Consider the following 21,623-nt stretch of genomic DNA (forward strand, 5'->3'; position numbering starts at 1 on the left):
ACTGTCAGCACAGAGCCCAGTGTGGGGCTTGAACTCACGAACCATGGGATCATGACCTGAGCCAAATTCAGATGCTTAACTGACTGAGCCACTGAGGTTCCCCATATCTCAATGTATTTTTAATTTTCATTTCTCTAAGTACTAATAAAGTAGAGCCCTATTTCCTATGTTTTGGGGCCTTGGATTTTTCATGAATGGGTTTTGAATTTTATCAAAGGATTCTTCTACATCTATTGAAATAATAATATGATTTTTCTTTACTATGAATGTAGTCAAGGATGTTAATCAATTTTTTGTTGAATAAAATATATATAACTTAAAATTTGCCATGTTTTTTACATTTTTATAATTTTTAAGTGTACCAGTTCAGTATCATTAATTACATATACACCACTACCACTATCTCGTTCCATTTTTTTTTTCATCAGCCCAAAGAGAAACTCTGTACCCACTAAGCAATAACTCCCCATTCCACTTCTGCCCAGCATCTGACAACTTCTAATCTATTTTCTATGAATTTGCCTATTCTAGGTATTTCACATAAGTAGAACTATATAATAGTGTCCTTTTGTGTCTGGACCATTCCACTTAGCTTAATATTTTCCAGTTTCACTACATTATAGAACTTCATTTTTGTTGTTGTTGTTTGTTTTTTGTTTTCTTAAGGAACAAGGACCACATATTTTATTTGTTCATTTCTTGTATTGGAAGTATTCCTTGATGATATTCTTGGCCTGAGTCTCTTTGCCATAGACTTTAATCACCACACAACATCAACCAGCCATTTTGGAGGGGTTTCCCTCTCTGTCAGTTTTATAGAGCCCTACCCATTCCCCTAGTTTCTTGTTGTCATCAATCTTAATTAGGTTGATTTGGTGTTCAGCACAAAGGGCCTCACCAGCCTGACACATAAAGGCTCATCACAGTTGGATGCAAGCACACAAGGATGGATTTGGTTCTTGTTTAAGGCTTTCACAGCTGCACAAATTCCATTTGCTAGGCCATCATGGATGAGGGTAGTCTTCAGCACCTCTTAGAAAGCAGTATTAATGTCCATTACACTTCTAACAGTAATGCTTTCCTTGGCCATGGCTGTGGGTGACGGGTGGAGCTGAATCTTGGTGAACCTGGGCCTCCACCTCCCAGAATAACTCCATGGTGGCATAGAGAGAGCAGAACTCCTCCTCCTCCTTCTTCTCCTTCTCCTTCTTCTTCATGGCTGAATAACATCCATTCCATGTATATGTCATATTTTGTTTATCTATTGTAATGGTTATATGTGTCAATTGCGCTGTGGATGCCCATTTATCTGATTGTATCTGGGTGTGTCTGTGAGCATGTTTCTTGAGCAGATTAGCATTTGAATTGATGGACTGAGTAAAGCAGATGGCACTCCCCAGTGTAGGTGGACATCATCAAGTCTGTTGAGAGCCAAAATAGAACAAAAGGCTAATGGAAGCCTGAATTTGCTCTCTGTCTGACTGATTAAGCTGGCTGGGATATTGGTCTCCTTCCCTTAACACTCTTGGTTCTCAGACTTGAACTAGAATCTATACCATTGGCTCTCCAGCTCTCAGATCTTTGAACTACACCACCAGCTTTCCTGGGTCTTTAGCTTTGCAGATAGTAGATCATGGAACTCTAAGCCTCCATAATAATGTGAGCCAATACCTTATAATAAATCTCTTTATATTTGTGTATCTTTGTATCCATCTATTTGTCATCTATCTATCATCTCCTATTGTTTCTTTAGAGAACTCTAAATATAAAATATTCATTCCTTTGTTGAAGGACACTTGGATTACTTCCACATTTTGGCTAATATAAACAGTGCTGCTGTGAACATTAATGAACAAGTACCTGAGTCACTGTTTTCAGTTCTTTGGAGGTATATATAGGAGTGGAGTTATATGGTAGATCACGTGGTAATTCTGTTTAACTTTTTGAGGAACCACCAAGCTGTTTTCCAGAGCTGCTGTACCATTCTGTATTTCCACCAATAATGTACAAGTGTTCCATTCCTTCTGCCAACACTTTTTATTTTCTGTTTGTTTTTTTTAAAATCATAGCCATTATGGTAGGTGTGAAGGGATATCTCATTATGGCTTTGATTGGCATTTCCCTAATGACTAATGATGTTGAGCATCTTTTCATGTGTTTATTGGCTATTTGTGTGTCTTTTTTTGCCCGTTTTACAATTGGGTTGATTTTTTGTTTGTTTTTGAGTTGTAGGTGTTATTTACATATTCTGGATATTAAGCCCTTATCACATAGATACTTTGCAAATATTTACTACCATTATGTTGTTTGTCTTTCATTATTAATAGTCTTATGCATTGCACAAAAGTTTTAAATTTTATGGTGTCCAGCTTATCTATCTTCTCTTTTGTTGCCTGTGCTTTTGTTTTTTTGTTTTTATTTTAAGTAGACTCCATGCCCAGGAGGCTTATGCTCATGACGCCAAGATCAAGAGTCACATTGGGGCATCTGGGTAGCTCAGTTGGTTGAGCCTCCAGTTCTTAGTTTCAGCTTAGGCCATGATTTCATGGTAAACTTTATCAAAAAAAAAAAAAAAAGGTCCCTTGCTCTACTGATGGAGCCAGCCTGGTATCCCTACTCGTGCTTTTGGTTTCATACTTAAGAAACCATTGCGAAATCCAAGGAAGATTTATTACTATGTTTATTTTTTTATTTACTTTTTATTTTTATTTTTAAATAGTTTATTGTCAAGTTGGTTTCCGTAAAACAGCCAGTGCTCATCCCCAGAAGTGCCCTCCTCCATGCTCATCACCCCCCTTCCCCTCCACCCCACTCCCATCAGTCCTCAGTTTGTTCTCAGCATTCAAGAGCCTCTCATGGTTTGCCTCCCTCACTCTCCCCAACTATTTTCTCCCCCTTCTTCTCCCCCACAGTCCTTCGTTAAGTTCCTCCTAATCCTCCTATACATGCAANTTGATATTCAACAAGGATCATTCAGTGGAAAGAAAAGGTAGCTTTTTCAACAAATTGTGCCACAAAGACTGTATATCCACATTCAGAAGAATCAGTTGGAACCTTCCTTTAGACTATATACAAAAATTAATTCACAATGAATCACAAACCTAAATTTAAGAGCTAAAACTCTTAAAAGTAAACATAGAAGCCAGCATCACTTTGACTCCTATGTCTTGCCTAACTATTATGGGTAGGGGTTGCAGAATGATATTGAATAATAGTGATGAAAGTGAGCATCCTTATCTTGTTCCTGATCTTAGAGGAAATGCTTTCACTCGTTCATGTTGGGTATGATGGGTTGTGGGTTTTTCCTATATGACTTTTATCATATTAAGGAAGTTCTTTTCTATTAGCTTATTTTGTATTTTTATCATGAAAGCGTGTTAAATTTTGCTAAATGCTTTTTCTACATTGAGATGATGGTGTAGTTTTTTCTCCTTCATTCTATTAATGTGGTGTTACATTGATTGATTTTCATATATTGCATCATCCTTTCATTCTGGGACAACCCCTATTTGTTCATTGTGTAAAATGCTTTTACTACAATTCCAAATTCACTTGGCTAGTATTTTGTTGAATATTTCAGTGAATATAGATTTCCTATAGTCATTTGGAATATTGATCTATAATTTTCTTTTTTTGTAGTATCTTTGTCATGCTTTGGTTACACCGATCTCATAGAATGAATTAGTAAAGTGTTCCTTCCTCTTTAATTTTCTGGGAGAGCTTGAAAAGGATCTATGCTAATTCTCCTTTAAATGTTTGCTGCTGGACTTTTCTTTGTTGGAAGGCTTTTGGTTTCTGACTCAATTCTTATTTGTTATAGGCCTATTAACATTTCTATTTCTTCTTGAGTCAGTTTTGGTAGTTGTGTCATTTCTAAGAATTTATCCTTTTAATCTAGGATATCCAATTTGTTGGCATACAATTGTTCATAGTATTTTTTTTATAATTCATTTTATTTATGTAATTGTTGTTCTGTCTGCTATTTCATTTGTAATTTTAGTTGAGCCTGGTCTTTTTTTTCTTAGTCAATTTAACTGAAGTTTGTCAATTTTGTTGACGTTTTTAAAGAACGAACTTTTGGTTTCCTTGATTCTTTTGCTTTTTAATTCTGCATTTTGTTTATCTCTACTCTAATCCTTAATATTTCCTTCTTCCTATTAGCTTGGGTTTATTTTTCTCTTCTTTTTTTAGTTCCTTAAGGTGCAGAGCTAAGCCATTGATTTGAAATCTTTCTCCTCTTTTTTTTAAATGTAGGCATTCACTGCTATAAATTTCATTTTGAGTACTCTTTTTGCTGCACCCCATAAGTTTTGGTATGTTTTATTTTCATCCTCACTTGTGTCTAAATATTTGCTAATTTTCCTTTTGATTTCTTCTTTGACCCACTGGTTGTTTAAGAATGTTCTTTAGTTTCCACATACTTGAGAATTTTCAAATTTTATTTCTGTTACTGATTTCTATCTCCATCCCATTGTGGCTGGAGAAGATATTTTATATGATATCTATCTTTTTAAATACTTATTTATTTTTGAAAGAGAGCAAGCAAGCAGGAGAGGGGTGGGGGTGGGTACAGAAGATCTGAGACAGGCTCTGTGTTGACAGCAGACAACTTAGTGCAGGGCTCAAACTCACAAACTGGGGGATCATGACCTGAGCCAAGATGAGAGGCTTACCCAACTGAGCCACCCAGGCACCCCTATGATATCTATCTTTTTAAACCTACTGAGACTTGTTTTGTAGCCTAACATACAGTCTGTCCTAGACAATGTCTCACATATTCTTGACAAGAATGTGTATTCTGCTGTTATTGCATGGAATATTCTGTATGTCTGTTAGGTCTAGATGATTTATTGTGTTTTCCAAGTCCTCTATATCCTTACTTATCTTCTGTCTGGTTGTTCAATCCATTATCTAAAGTAAGGCATTCAAGTCTCCAACTATTATTATAAAACTGTCTATTTCTTCCTTAAATTCTGTCAATTTTTTTTCATATATTTTGAAAGTCTCTTGGGTGTGTAGATGTTTCAATTGTTATATTATCTTGCTGTATTAAAAATGTTATTTGTATATTGTCTGTCTTCTTCTCTTGTAATCTTTTAGAATTAAAGTCAATTTTGTCTGTTATTAGTAGAGTTACGCCAATTCTCTTTTGGTTAGTCTTTGTATGGAATACCTTGTTCAGTCTTTTCACTTTCAACATATTTGTGTCTTTGTTTTTGTTTTTAAAAATTTCTTAATGTTTATTTATTTATTTTGATGGAGAAAGGAGGAGAGAGAATCCCAAGTAGGCTCCATGTTGTTAGCACAGATCCCTGCATGGGGCTCGATCTCAGGAACCATGAGATCATGACCTGAGCCAAGATCAAGAGTCAGACACTTTAGGAGCACCTGGGTAGCTCAGTCGGTTAAGCGTCTGACTTCGGCTCAGGTCATATCATGGTTCATGGGTTCAAGCCCCACATCGGGCTCTGTGCTGACAGTTGGCTCAGAGCCTGGAGGCTGTTTCAGATTATGTATCTCCCTCTCTCTCTAACCCTCTCCTGCTCATGCTGTCTCTCTCTCTCACACACAAATAAATAAAACAGTAAAAAAAAAAAAAAAAAGAGTCAGACACTTTACCAATTGAGCCACCCAGCCATCCCAATCTATATGTCTTTGGATCTAAAATGAGTCTCTTATAGGTAGTATATAGTTGAATCCTTTTTAGAAACCTTTTCTGCCAATTTTTATCTTTTGATTGGAGAGCTACTCAATTTACATTTAAAGTAATTACTGATAAGAAGGGTCTCACTTAGTTTTGTCATTTTGCTATTTGTTTTCTATATGTCTTATTGCATTTTTTTGTCCCTCAGTTCCATTATTACTGTCTTCTTTTGTGCTTAGTTGATTTTTCTTGTAAGTTTGATTCCCTTCTCATTTCCTTATCTGTATATTCTAAACCTATTTTCTTTTTGGTTACTATAGGGATTAAATTTAACATCCTAAGGTTATAGCACTCTAATTTGAGTTTATAACAATTTATCTTCAATAGCACACAGAACTTGTATGTAGATCCCTTCCCACTTACTATTAGGAGAAGCCACAGATTACATCTTTACATGTTACATGACAGTAATATTTTTTATGCATTTGTCCTTTAAACCATGTTTTTCTACATTTATTTCTTATTATTTACAAGTTTTTTAATGTTTATTTATTTTTGAGAGAGAGAAAATGAGTGGGGAAGAGCAGAGAGAGGGAGACACAGAATCTGAAGAAGGCTCCAGGCTCTGAGCTGTCAACACAGAGCTCAATGCTGGGCTCATACCCCAGAACTGCAAGATCATGATCTGAGCTTAGTTGGATGCCACCCAGGTGCCCCTAAACCATGTTTTTAAAAAGTGGCGTTACATACCAAAATTACAATAATACTAGATTTTATCGTTATCCGTGTATTTACCTTCACTAGAGATCTTTTTTTAAAGGTTATTTATTTATTTTGAGAGAGAGAGAATCCAAAATAGGATCCATGCTGACAGCGAGGAGCCCCATGCAGGGCTGGAACTCACGAACCATGAGATTATGACCTGAACCCAAATCAAGTGTCTGACAGTTAATTGACCAAGCCACTCAAGTGCCCCATTCACTCGAGATTTCTGTTTCTTTTTACAGTATCAAGTAACTGTCTAGTTTCTTTTCAACTCAACCAGAAGGACACCCTTTAGCATTTCTTTTTTTTTTTTTTAACAGAAATGTTTGTTTATTTTGAGAGACAGAAAGAAAGTGTCAGTAGGGAAGGGCATAGAGAAAGGGAGATAGAGGCCCAAGCAGACTCCACTATGTTAGCACACAGCCCAAAGCATAGCTGAAACTCATGAACCATGAGATCATGACCTGACCTGAAATGAAGATTGAATGCTTAACCAACTAAGCTACCCAGGCACCTTGCACCCTTGAGCATTTCTTGCAGAACTGGTATAGTGGCAGCAAACTCTCTTATCTTTTGATTATCGGAGAATGTCTTCATTTCTCTCTCATTTTCTTGATTTATACATTTCTTCACTTCTCTAAAATTTTTTATTGTAATAAAATACACTAACAAAAAATTTACTATCTTAACGATTTTTAAGTGTGCAGTCAGTGGTTTTAAGTACATTCATATTGTTGTGCAACCATCAACATCATCCATCTCCAGAACTTTTCCATCTTGCAAAATTGCAACTCTATACCCATTAAGCAATGATTCTTTATTTCCTCTCTCCTGTCAGCCCCTGGCAACCACCATTCTACTTTCTGTATCTATCAATTTGACTACTCTAGGTACCTCTTATCAGTAGAATCATACAGTATTTGTCTTTCTGTAACTGGCTTATTTCACTTACTACAATGTTCTCAGGTTTCATCCATGTTATAGCATGTGTCAGAATTTCCCTCCTTTTTAAGACTAAATAATATTCCAAAATAGTAAACATTTTGTTTAATCATTAATTCATCGATGGATACTTGGTATGTCTGGTTATTTTCATTGTGTGCTAGACACAATATTTGAATACTTGTTTGTAGAAAAAGTTTGAGGCCTAGAATAACATTTTTTTTTTCCCATAGAAGATCTATACTTGTGGGGCACCTGGGTGGCTCAGTTGGTTAAGTGTCTGACTTCACTCAGGTCATGATCTTGTAGTTTGTGAGTTCATTGGCTCTATACTGACAGATCGGAGGCTGGAGCCTCCTTTGGATTCTGTGTCTCCCTCTCTCTCTGCCCCTACCCATTCATGCTCTGTCTCTCTCAAAACTAAATAAACATTAAAAATTTTTAAAAATTTGGTAAAACATCTATACTGCTTCCAGCAGGTTCCTAGAAAAATCTAGCAATCCAGAATCACATTATACACTTTCAGGAACTGAGATGATTTGAAACTGGGCTGCAAGTTTTGCTGGTCTTAGTTTGCTTCTAGTTTTCCTATTGTCCTGTGGAGACTCAACTTACAGCACAGGAAATTCATTAGGGATCCTCCTCCTTCCTAATCTCATGGTCTCTGGTATTCTACTGTTTACTCCTAACTCTGTAAGGTTGGCAAAAGCACTGCTCAGATGTCTCTACAGGAAGTAGCACTCAAGGGGAAAGGAATTCCAATATGAAGTGTACCTCTCTAGATTATCTCCTGAATCTAATAGGGTAATTATTACTGCCTTTATCACCATAAAGTAGTTGCTTTTTATATTTTGTTAGCTTTTCTAATTGTACTCATTGCAAAGTTTGGTCTAAATTATCTGTAAAGGAAGTATGGTGGTTTTTTATTCTATTCTTTTTGTTGCTTTCTCTCAAATTCAATATAGGAGCCATCAAGTTCTCTACCACAACCTTCAAACTTCGAAGCCAACATCAGTTCTTCAGTCCCAACAGATAGTTTGGCTTTTTGTTCAACTGAGTAAGCATATCTTTCTCAGTGCCCTACTCTCTACCTCAGTATTATTTTTTAAATTATTTGATTATTTATTTGTTTTTGTATCTTTCTATATTTTTATCCACTTCCTTTCTTTCTCAAAATAAAATCAGTCAACTCTTGTTAACATAGCTTCAGCTTTCTACCTCCCATCTCCCCCAGTTTCCATCTCACCTTGCTTCATCAACTAGAGACAAGGCTGTCTTCAATGTCTCCTGTCTGTTTATAACATTTTCCAGGTATTCCTCACCTAAATAAAACCTCACCCTAGATCCCTACTGTCTTAAGCTGTCATACCCTCTTTTCCCTTCTTCACATGGATATCCTTCCCCGAAGAGAAAACTTCTGTGGTTTCTACTTCACCCCTACCCATTCTCTTGAAACTCCTTTATAGATGGTCACCAATGATATGGAGGTTGGCAATGACTTTTTGACATTTTCTTCTATGTTAATTTTTTTTTGGAGCACATGAAACTATGTCCTGCTTTTCCTTAAATCTCTTTTTCTCTTGGCCTAAATTGTAATGTGATTTTCCTTATTCTTTTACATTTCTGACCATTAAGCCTCTGCCACTGTAGCTGGCTACTTCTCTCACATTCCTTATAAGACAACCATAATTTCAGAGTTTCTGCAATGTCTTTGGGGCAGATAAATGGTTCTATTGTTAGAAAGCCAAGATTTTCACAGATGGGCCATAGGCACATTCTAGAGTAGAGGAATAAAAATGGGAAAAATTTTGCTTAGCAATCCAAAAAGCTATTTCAAATAAACTGGGGAAATTTTTATAGGTTATATTGCCGTTAGGAAAATGTTTCTCTTAATGTGTATTTACACTACATTGTCTCTGAGAAAAATTGTTTGTCTTTGAAAAGGGCATATGAGATTGTGCTTACATGTTACCTATAGGACAATTTAGAGGGCTATCCTCACCTCCCACCATGAAGATGCTTGAACAGGGACTGAACTTGTAGTGGGAAAGCCCTTTGTGGACTGTTATCCTGAAGTCACCTGCATTGTTATCCTAAATTGACTTGCCGACATTCTGGGAAATATCCTAGTAGTTTTCTGTGCTCCCTGAGTTCCATGTGTTCCATTATGTCTAGTGTTAGAGAATTCACTGGGCCCAAAATAGAGGTGTAAAATTTGCACAGAAAAAGAAAATGGTAAAATGCACTTTTGTTTAAGGAAAGAAATAGATAGGTTTCAAGTCATGAAAACAAGACTAAGAAGTCAAATGTACACTGTGAAAGGAGTAATGTTTTTCCTTTTCTCTAGGATTCTGAGATATGATCATCTATTTAGCATGGAAATTAAGTTTTCTTCTCTCCTTCATTATCATTTCCTGTAGTTATTACCAAAAGTCTAACAAAATTTTCAGTATGTCCTAGAGCCTTGTTTGAGTGGTTTTATGGATAAATAAAGGATACCCCAGAAAGGAGACATGCTGACATCTCTGCACCATCACCACCATATCCAGGTGTAATTATTGAGGAAGAACAGGAGACACAGAGGTCCAAGTGATAAAGAACAGTATGAGCAACCTAAGGTAGTGCTGAGAGTAGCTGAGAGGAGAATATGATAATGGAAGGCCAACCACACTTCAGTGACTGCCTTCCCGAAAGGAAGATACATCTGCAAGGGGGGACACTTCCCAAAGTTCTATCTTGAACTCTCTTTTCTGTTCTTGTCTTGCTCCCCTCTCTTGACATATTGTCTACTTCCATGGGCTTCTGTGAGCCTGTGGAATCACCCTCCCCCTCATTCCTAAGTTATAATCACAAGCCTGAAGCTTATGTCCTGAACTCTAGTCCCATATTTCCTACCAAGTGACTATAGACATACTATTCACATTACAAACTCCATGTGATTAAGGTTAAACTTAGTGTTTTTACTTTCCACCTACATTCCTTCTATCCACACTAGCATTTCTGTCTACTATTTTTATTTTTGTTAGTTGCATAGTCATGTTCCATTGCCCAGGCTTAGATTGGGGTCATCTTCAAGTTCACCTCTCTTGCCATTGTCTCTTGCCATCTCTCATCCATTTGCTTGAGCACATCTTGTTATTTCTTCTTTAGTGGTCCTTTCTTTGGACCTCACTTTTCTGTTCCTACTGCCACGATCCTAACCTGGCCCCCTTGCTTCATGCTCTGGTTCTTGTGATATCCTCCTGGTTTCTAGTTTCTTTTTTTGCCTCTTATAGAAATCTGTACATAACCACCAAATTAATAGCCTCCTAAAGTTTTTTCACATCACTTCTCTGTTAGAACTTTTAGTGAGTCCTTATTGCCTTCCCAGCTGGTATTTAGTGACTTCTCTGGCTGGTATTAAAAATGCTCCAGTCTGGCCCCTCTACCTTTCCAGTTTTATATCTCTCTACTCCCCTAAATGGGCCTTGCTTTCAACAAAACTGGTCATGCTATCCATTTTATTTCCTCTTTATCTCATAGTTTTCTCATTTTCTGGCACATTCTTTGTCTGCTTTCATCTCAGACACATCTTTCACAAGCTCTACCTCAAATGCCACCCAAGAATTGAGGCCAAAATTTCTCTGTCTTAGCCTTAAACCTCCATTTCACTGATTGTATATCATTATGTGTTATAGGGATATATGTATATGCCTTATTTCTCCAACTAAATTGAACATCTTAGAGAGTAAAGATGTGTATTTTATTTCCTTCACAGACCCTGTCAGAATGATAGGCACGTTATAATCGGCAAATGTTGGAAGGACTATTTGAATGAAAGAATATTCAGGAAGAAAATTCTAAAGAAGAGCAGTTATACAATTGGGAGGAGGATTTCCCCTGTTCTCACTGAGAATTCTGAACAAAAGGTAATTTTTAAAGCTGATCTAAGCTATGTCTAAATTTACTGTTGGCTTCTTGTAGTCCTTTGAGTTGGACCAAATTAGACCTAAGCATGCAGATCTAAGAAAAATAGCCAAAAGGCTTTTTCTTGAACAAAATTTATTTTTCTTGCCATAGCTATGTAGGAAGATAAGATATGAACACAAAATGTATCTAGTTTTCCAGTTAAAGATAGATCTTTTGCAAATATTATTAAACTTGTTATTTCTAAGCCATTTGCAAGTCTGGCTTAACCTACTAGAGCCTACTAGAAAACATCATTTTAATAAAATTAGATTCCTTCTTCCAGATTAATGTATATAGAATTCTCTAAAAATAAAAACAGAAGAAAATGACATCAGGAAAGCAGGGGTAAGTTCTTAGTTTTTTAATTCCACAGAAATGATATTATTCTGGTCTCCTCAAATGGTTTTGTTGTGTTTAACCAACACACTGAGAGAAGAAGAACAAAATGTCAAGTTTTAATCTATTCAAATAATTATGTTTTGTTTGCTTTAGTTGATAGCAAGTAATTTTCAGTCTCAGAAAGCAATGTTTTATTTATTTATTTATTTATTTATTTATTTATTTTTTATCCACTGCTAATCTTGACAGTGTTTTGATGTCAGTGAGTATTTAGCTGGTTGTATTGCAATTTTGCCAAATTGCTTAGAGTCTGGATGCAAAAAAAATTCCACAAAATAGATTTTATATTACTGACTTGATATTAAGTGAATTTGGCTGCATTATCTCTGTTTATTCACTTTAATCAAAACAGGGTAAGTACTGAAATATTCACATTCAAAGCTTAGCTACAGCAAATTCTCAATAGGCCAGTTGTCTGTCTGTCTTTCTCTGTCACACATACATCTACTTCTGTTGCACCCATATATTTCTCAGAGAACAAATCTTGGCGATACCATGGAAACACACATTTGTCAGGTGATCTGAACTATCTGAGACTGCAAAAAGCATGGATTCTGGAAGCTTCCTAATGGGGTTCTTAATGGGGATTTCCAGACTGTAAAATTGAATGGCTAGGGTTGCTAATCTCTTGAGATCTGTAACCTCTTCTGTCATGGTGAGAATGGACATGGTAAGAAAAGAAGAAGGATGTGGCTCTTTCAGGTAAAATCATCAATTCAATGAAGCAAAAATATGAGCATCTGTGGTGGTCATGGATTGCAGATCGCCAATGACGCGGGAGTGTAATTGATCAGGGACCTCAGCTGCTCCACTCTGAAATTCATCGTCATTTTGCACCAAGACCAGGCCTCCCATGGGCTGTTCTCAGTCAGTGACAGAGCTGGGCACAGTATCAAGGCAGGCCTGTTCCTGGGAGCCATGGGACTCCTATGGCTTTGTTTAACCTTCCTCAGACTGCATAGCAGTCCAGCAGACTTTCATCTAGCCTTTCCTCCTGTTCTCCATCACTCAGAGGCAGCCTGGCATTACAGTCTGGTGGCTCCCCTAGCCCTTTTCAGCTTTGTTCCTATTTTCCTTCACACAGGTGTTTCCCCTAATATATCCTTGTACATATAATCTCATCTGTTTCTCCAGCGATCTGGATTAACACAGCATCTCTGCAGTGCAAAGTATTCTTCTGGGACACATTCGATAAACCTCTGTCAGAAATAGTTCACCTCCATTGCCTTGTTCCTTGCTCTTGCAGAAAATAGCCGTGGGTGCCTGGGGATGCGGTGAGTAGGTGTACTTTTTCTGATACTTAGCATGAGCTCAATGAATATTTGTTGGCATCATTCATTTATTCAATCAATTATCCCTTCAGCCAGAAAATACATGCCCTTAGGCATACATTTATCCTAAGAATTTCAATGAGGTAAGAGCATCTTTAGGCATTGGTTTATTTGGGTGGTGAATGCAACTTAACTGCATGTTTTTCTTTTTCTTTCTTTTACTTTTCTTTAAAATTATAGTTTGTTGTCAAATTGGTTTCCATATAACACCCAGTGCTCATCCCAACAAGTGCCCTCCTCCGTGCCCATCACTCATTTTCCCACACTCCCCATCAACCCTCAGTTTATTCTCAGTATTTAAGAGTCTCTAACAGTTTGCCTCCCTCTCCTTAACTTTTTTCCCCCTTTCCCTCCCCTATAGTCCTCTGTTAAGTTTTTCCTATTCCACATACGAGTGAAAACATATGGTATACATGTTTTTCAAGAATAACTACCATATAACAAAAATAGGCACAATAGGGATATTGAGTTTGATACTGTTGAGTTTGATAAGTTCTTTATAGATTTTGGATACTAACCCTTTATCTGATATGTCATTTGCAAATATCTTCTCCCATTCTATCGCTTGCCTTTTAGTTTTGCTGTAAATACTTTATTTTAATTCTAGTGGAGTTAATCTTTGATTTTTTTAATCTTGAAAAATAATTTGCAATTTTATTGCTTTCAAGATAAAAAACTAGAATCATAAATATATATTTCATGATTCATGTAGCTGATTCCATGATGTTTCAGCCCATCTGCTATATTTCCAAAGGTCTCAAAAAAAATTTCCCTAGGTTATTGAGGCACTTTGTCCCTCCTTCAGCATCCAGGTTTAGGACTGGTAAATACAATGAAATCATTTGAAGATTTAATGTAGCCATTTTCACTTGTCCTGTGGCACTCCTGTTGTCTTGTACACAGTATAAAGAAGGAAATGGAGAAACATCAGCAATAGCAACATAGAACATCCTTTGAGGGACTGTTATGCTTGACCCATTGAATCTGTTATTCCACTAAATCTTTCAAAGGGCCCTGCAAATACCCACATTTCCTATTGAACACACTGGGATTCAGAGAGTGGAAGTGTTTTGCTGAAAGTCGTACAACCAACCACCAAACAGCAGACATGGCTTTTGAATTCCAGACTGCCCAGCTCTGCTGCCTTTGCAGTTTTCAGACACGATGAATTCTGCCTGCAATCCAAAAGCATTTGTCATATTCAGAAATGTTCGTTTCAGCTTGAGCACATGTAAGAACTCATGTAGAGTACTTGAAGCCATCTCCCCCCACAATCCCCTTCTCTGAACCTTATGGCTCGGGGGATCCCGGTAAGAGGAGAAGCACTAGAGTTACCATTTCAGTCATCCGTGGCTGTGTAACAAGTCATCCCTAAGCCTCATGGCTGAAAATAACTATTTAGGGGCACCTGGATGTGTGTATAATAATATACATACATACATAGATTGTATGTATATACATACAATAAGTGTATGACACTTGATTTTGGCTTATGTCATGATCTCACAGTTTCATGGATTTGAGCCCTGTTTTGGGCTCTGTGCTGACCATGCATAGCTTGCTTTGGATTCTCCCTCTCTCTCTGCCCCTCCCCGGCTTGTGCTCTGTCTGCCTCTCTCAAAATAAATAAATAACCTTAAAAAAAAGAAAAGAAAAGAACCACTTATAATTTCTGACAATTCTGTGTCTTAATCAAGCAGTACTGCTTCACATGGCATCTGCTGGGGCTCTGGGATGGCTGGAAAGTTCAAAATGGCCTCGCTGCCATGTGGTTGCCTTCTGGCTGCTGGAAGCTCAGTGGAGTCCTCAGTTCTCCACGTGGGTTCTCCATATGGCTGCTTGGACTGCCTAACAGCATGGAGGCTACATTTTAAGAAGGAAGTGCAGGCTGCAATAGCTGAAGGCCTTGCCTTGAAAGGCACCCAACATAACTTTCACCACATTTACTTGGCCAGATGGGATCACAGGGCCACACATTCAGGATAAGAGGATATGGACCCCAACTCTTGATGAAGGGACAGTGAAGTCTCATTGCAAAATCACATATAGGTCTTAAACAATTAGAAACGAAGAACAAACAAAACCTTATGCCAACAGAAGGAACAAAATAATAAAGATTAGTGTGGACAAAAATGAAACAGAGACTAGAAACACAGCTGAGATAATCAACAAAACCAAAAGTAAGTTCTTTCAAAAGATCAACAAAATTGACAAATCTTAGCTAAACTAAGAAAAAAAGAGAGAAGACACAACTAAAATCAGAAGTAAAAGTGAGGACATTACTACTGACCTTACAGAATTTAAAAAGATGAAAAGAGAATACTATGTATAATTGTATGCCAATAAATTAGAAAAATACATAGAAACCCACAAATTGCCAAAGGTGACTCAGGAAGGAAAAGAAAATGTCAACAGACTTATAACAAGTAGAGAAACTGAATCAATAATCAAAAACCTCCCAACAAAGGAAAGCACAGAACCAGATACCTTTTCTGATGAACTCTACCATTTTTAAAATGATTTAAAAGTTTTTTAATTCCAGTATAGTTAACACAGAGTGTTATGTTAGTTTCAAGTGCACAATATAGTGATTCAAAAATTCTGTATTACTCACTGCTCATCAAGATAAGTGTATTTTGGGGGCTCCTGGGTGGCTCAGTCAGTTAAGTGTCCAACTTCGGCTCAGATCATGATCTCATGGTTTGTGTTTGAGCCTCCCATTAGGCTCTGTGCTGACAGCTTAGAGCCTGGAGCCTGCTTAGTATTCTGTATCTCCCTCTCTCTCTGCCCATCCCCCCACTCATGCTCTGTCTCTCTCTATCCCTCTGTCTCTCTCTCTCTCAAAGCTAAACAAAAAAAATTTAATTGAAAAATGAGTGTATTCTTAATCTCCTTTACCTATTTCACCCATCCCCACTGTCTGCCACCCCTCTGATAACTATCAGTTTGTTCTTTCTGCTTAAGAGTCTTTTTTCATTTGTCTCTTTTTTCTTTGTTCATTGCTTTGTTTTCTTCCTTAAATTCCACATATGAGTGAAATCATACAGTATTTGGCTTTCTTTGACTTATTTTGCCTGTTCTCTTTAGATCCAACCATGTTGTTGCAAATAGCAAGATTTCATTCCTTTTTATGGCTGAGTAAAATTCCATTGTATGTATATAATAAAATCTTCCTTATCCATTCATCTATCCATGGATGCTTCGGCTGCTTCCATGATTTGGGTGTTGTAAATAATGCTATAGATGTAGGGGTGCAAGTATTCTTTTGAATTAGTGTTTTTGTATTTTGGGGATAAATACTCAGTAATGTAATTACTGGATCGTAGGATAGTTCTATTGTCAGCTTTTTGAGGAAACTCCAGACTGTTTTCCACAGTGGCTGCACCACTTTGCCTTCCTCCCAACAATGCATGAGGGTTCCTTTTTCTCCACATCCTCACCAATACCTCGTTTCTTGTGGTTTTTTTATTTTAGCCATTCTGACAGGTGTAAGATGATATGTCATTGTGATTTTGACTTGCATTAACCTGATAATGAGTGATGCTGAGCATCTTTTCATGAGTCTGTTGGCCATCTGGATGTCTTCTTCAGAAAAATGCCTGTTCATGTCTTCTGCCCATTTTTAAATTGGATTATTTCTGTTTTGTTGTTGAGTTTTATAAGTTCTTCATATAATTTGGGTACTAACCATTTATCAGATATGTCATTTGCAAATATCTTCTTCCATTCAATAGGTTGCCTTTTAGGAAGTCTAGAGACATATCTAGAAAGATGTTGCTATGGCTGATGTTACTGCCTGCACTGTCTTCTATTATTTTTATGGTTTCAGGCCTCACATTTAGGTATTTATTCCATTTTGAGTTTATTTTTGTGTATGGTGTAAAAAAAATGGTCCAGTTTTATTCTTTTGCATGTAGCTGTCCAGTTTTCCCAACACCATTTGTTGAAGAGATTCTTTTTCCCACTGCACATTCTTGCCTCTTTCGTCAAAGATTAAGTGACCACATAATTGCGGGCTTTTTTTTTTTTTGAGCTCTCTATTCTGTTGTGTTGATCTATGTGTCTATTTTTGTGCCAGCATCATACTCTTTTGGTTACTACAGCTTTGTAGTGTATTTTAATATCAGGGACTGTGATAGTTCCTGTTTTGTTTTGCTTTTTCAAGATTGCTTTGGCTGTTTGGGGTCCTTTGTGGTTCCACACAAGTTTTAGGATTATTTGGTCCAGTTCTGTGGTATTTTGGTAGGGAAAGCATTAAATCTATAGATTGCTTTGGGTAGTATGAACATGTTAACTATATTTATTCTTATAATCCAGAAACATAAAATATCTTTCCACTTACTTTGTGTCATATCTAATTTCTTTCATAGATGTTTTGTAGATTTCAGAGGTCTTAACCTCCTTGGTTAAGTTTATTCCTACGTACATTATTATTTTTGGTACAGTTGTAAATGGTATTGTTTTCTTAATTTCTCTTTCTGCTGCTTCCTTATTAGTATATACATATGTAATGGATTTCTGTATGTTGCTTTTGTATCCTTGAATTTGAATTCAAATGTTTGAATTCATTTATCAGTTGTAGTAGTTTTTTGGTGGGCTCTTTAGAATTTTCTCCATATAGTATCATGCCATCTGCAAATAGGGAAAGTTTTACTTCTTCCTTGCCGATCTAGATACCTTTTGTTCATTTTGTTGTGTGATTGCTGTGGGTAGGCCTTCTAACACTATGTAGAATAAAAGTGGTAAGACTGAACATCCTTGTCTTGTCCCTGACCTTAGGGAAAAGCTCTCAGTTTTTCACCATTGAGTAAGATGTTCACTGAGGGTTTTTCATATATGGCCTTTATTATGTTGAGTATGTTCCCTCTAGACCTACTTTGTTGAGGGTTTTTATCATGAATAGGTCTCGTACTTTGTCAAATGCCTTTTCTGCATCAATTGAAATGATCATATGGTTCTTATCCTTTCTCGTACTGATATGATCTATCACATTGATTAATTTGCAAATATTGAACCACCGTTAAATCCCGGGAATAAATCCCACTTGATCACAGTGAATGATTTTGTAATGTATTGCTGGATTCGGTTTGCTAGTATTTTGTTGAAGATTTTTTCATCTATGTTAATTAGTGATATTGGCCTGTAGTTCTCTTTTTTGTGTTGTGTTCTTATCTGGCTTTGGTGTCAGGGTAATGTTGGCTTCATAGAATGAATTTGGAAGTTTTCCTTCCTCTTCTATTAATTGAAATAGTTTGAGAAGAATAGGTATTAACTCTTCTTTAGATGTTTGGTAGAATTCCCCTGTGAAGCCATCTGGTCCTGGAATTTTGTTTGTTGGGGGCTTTTTGATTACTGATTCAATTTCCTTGCTGGTAATCAGTCTGTTCAAATTTTCCATTTCTTCCTGTCAGTTTTGGAAGGTTATGTGACTCTAGCCAAGGATATATGGAGGAGGATATAGGGGTGGGACTTGCAGTGTTAGCAAGGATTGCACAGGTCTTCTATGAGAAAGGATCTGGAGCCAAGGCCTGACTGGAAGGGCCATGTCTTCAGGAAAATGTGGGGACCAGTTGCTCAGTGTTAGCAAGTTATTTAGAGAGTATTGGTGCTGCACTGGTCCCAGCAGGTGTCCTTGTGCCTAGGCTGGGAGATAGGGAGAGGAAATGGCACCTGCCTTCTCCTTTGTTCCTGAACAAGTCTCCCAAGGATCCTTGCACATCCAGCACATGCTGTGAGATTAATAAACAAATCTACCTTCTGCATATGCCAGGCATTTTTCAAATTGCTACTTCTATGCTATATTTCAGCAGGGCTGCTTGTTGTGCAGTCTCTTTAAAGGTAGATATTGAGTTTCCTATCACCCTCCTGGTTCTCCCAGGGCTGAGCTCGCTGAGTTTTAAAGTTCCAGGTGTTAAGCTCCATTGATTGTAAGAATTTGCTAAATTCAGGCTTCTGGTTTTCCTGTAGGTTCATTTTGCCTGGAGTACTTGGTGTGAGGATCCGGCCCTCTCTCCTCCGCATGCCTGAGGCATCCCTCCCTCCTGTGGACAGTACCATGGGTCTATTTAGCTCCCAACCACATCTCTGCCCTTCCTATCCTCTTTGATGTGGCCTCTTCTCTACATTTAGCTGTGAAGAGTCTGTTCTGCCAGTCTGCAGGTCATTTTCTGGGTTATTTACACCAATGTGGGTGTTATCTAGTTGTATCTATGGGTGAGGTGAACTTGGGGTCTTCCTATTTTGCCATCTTCCCTGAAAGTTCTCTAAATTTTACCATTTTAAAAGGAATTAAACACCAATTCTACTCAAACTCTTTCAAAAATTTAGAAGAAAAGGGAACACATTCTGAGGCCAGAATTATTCTGATGCCAAAGCCAGACAAAGGTACTATAAGAAAGTCTATAGACCAGCGTTCCTTAGGAAAAAGGCCCTAAAATTCAGAATAAGGAAATCGATAGAGATGGGAAAATTAGAAATTACCAGGCATTGGTTTGAGGAGTAATTATTTAATTGGTATGGCATATTTTTATGGGATAATGAAAAATTTTTGAAACCAGCTAAAGCTACTTTGTACAACCTTTTGAATATCATAAATACTACTGAATTGTATTTTTTTTTAAAGTTTATTTATTTATTTTGAGAGGGGTAGGGATGGGGCAGAGAGAGAGGGGGAAAGAGAAAATCCCTAGCAGGCAATGTGCTGTCAGTGCAGAGGCTGACGCAGGACTTAAACTCATGAACCATGAGATCATGACCTGGGCCAAAATCAAGAGTTGGACGCTTAACTGACTGAGCCACCCAGGCGCCCCTGAATTGTATACTTAAAAATAGTTAATTACATGCTATTGAATTTCACCTCAGTAAAAATATAAGAATATATAGGATAGGAGGAAATTTTCGTGGCTATTTTCAGAATACACATACACACACACACACACACACACACACACACACGATTAATATAAACTCTCAGATAAGCATGGGTAGATTACTTTTAAGGAATAACAGCTTTACTTCGGGAGCTCAGTTGCCCAAATATTTCTTTAGACTGAAGATGGTGTTCTGAGCTTGTTCTCTTCCCTCCTGTCATGATGTAGGCCTAGCTGAATTCCAGTAGTACCAACCCTCATCCAGGAGGCAAATCTATTTAGAGGACTGATACTGGTGGCTCTCTAGTAGATGTGTTCACTGTGGGTGATAAACAGTCTCATATTGGATTTGATATGCCATCGCTCCCCTAGAATCCCTTCTTCCTTTTAAAGTTGGGAGACTTTCTTTTACAGGAAATTGTCACTAAGATGTGACAAGCTGAGTCTGCCACAGAAATGCAAGCACCTGCAACAGTTGAATTCTCTGGGAAAAGGACACTTAACTTCCCCTGGAGATCATAAACCTCAGACAGCTGCTTCAGTTCTTCCCAAGATGTTTTATTAGAGAAATGGGATGAGCTGAAGATGGCTTATCCAAAAGGCATAAACTGTTCATATGCAAATTTGAGATTGGCCCTTTTGTCCATGAAACATAAAGTTTGCTGTGTCTGCCAGATTGCAGTGAATAATTATTCTCAAGAGCCAAGCTCTACAGGTAGAACAACTTCTTTGAGATAATTGCCCAGAAACTGATGCTTGGTGTGGACTCAGTACATCTTCCAGAATCTGGATGACCCTTGGGGTTCTGAACCTTATTTTGCACTGAGGACCTTCTCCTGAATCAATCAGTCACCAGCTATAATTCGTTTCTGCCTGCCTAGACACACCCTTCCTCATTCTCTCCCTTTTCTTCTTACTTGTCTTTGTCCTAAGCAACTTTACAAAAGGAAAAAGGAAATGCTAAGTTGTTTACATTGGTCCCAAAATTATTTCAGCCAGAAATAGTTTTGCATGGTTGTCATATGTGTCAACACTATTTTGTTCTACTTTTCTCACTATTTAACTCACAAATTTTTTTAGCAGGACATTTATTTAATTTAAATAGTTAGAGGGGTATGACAGGGCAGTTTTTCCCCAAGGCTATCCCATGGACATTACAAAGGATATCTGGGAAAATAAAAATCTGGGATCAAGTAAGTTTCAGAGACACAGGATTAAACCAAGTTTAACATGGTTTTTTTTTTTTTTTAAATGTTTTTTTTATTTATTTCTAGGAGAGAGAGACAGCGTGAGCAGGGGAGGGTCAGAGAGAGAGGGAGTCACAGACCGAAACAGGCTCCAGGCTCTGAGCTGGCAGTCAGCACAGAGCCCTACGCGGGGCTCAAACCCACAAACCGCGAGATCATGACCTAAGCGAAAGTCGGAGGCTTAACCGACTAAGCCACCCAGGCGCCCCAACATGGTTTTTTAACCATAAGATTTCCCAGAATATTCAGTATATGGTGTAAGTTTTTAAAAATGGGGATTTGAAATATTCTCCAAGTTTATTTAATCAAGATACCTTTTTCTGTGAGGCATTGATAACAGGACTACCTTTGAAGAATAGTAGTTTACAAAGGTTTATGTCAAATACTTCCTAAAATAATTTTTTAAATGTTCATTACATATTTTAGTTGACATTTAAAATTTTCATATAAGTTTAAACAGTTGCATTGATGCAAATAT

The 21,623-nt window shown here is 37.4% G+C and overlaps 1 long non-coding RNA gene and 1 pseudogene across 1 annotated transcript in view; one reads left to right on the forward strand and one right to left on the reverse strand.

The window, feature by feature from the left end:
- Positions 1-12,965, forward strand: part of LOC144219341 (uncharacterized) — a 91,308-nt gene extending 78,343 nt beyond the window's left edge. Inside the window, exons 3-4 of the long non-coding RNA XR_013331376.1 lie at positions 11,109-11,259; positions 12,833-12,965. This is a non-coding gene — a long non-coding RNA (uncharacterized LOC144219341). The remainder of the gene's footprint in view (positions 1-11,108; positions 11,260-12,832) is intronic.
- On the reverse strand, positions 693-1,090 carry LOC144219347 (small ribosomal subunit protein eS12 pseudogene; annotated as a pseudogene).
- Positions 12,966-21,623: the final 8,658 nt, after the last annotated feature.

Source organism: Crocuta crocuta, unplaced genomic scaffold, assembly GCF_008692635.1.
Source record: "Crocuta crocuta isolate KB4526 unplaced genomic scaffold, BGI_CrCroc_1.0 scaffold118, whole genome shotgun sequence".
NCBI lineage: Eukaryota > Metazoa > Chordata > Mammalia > Carnivora > Hyaenidae > Crocuta > Crocuta crocuta.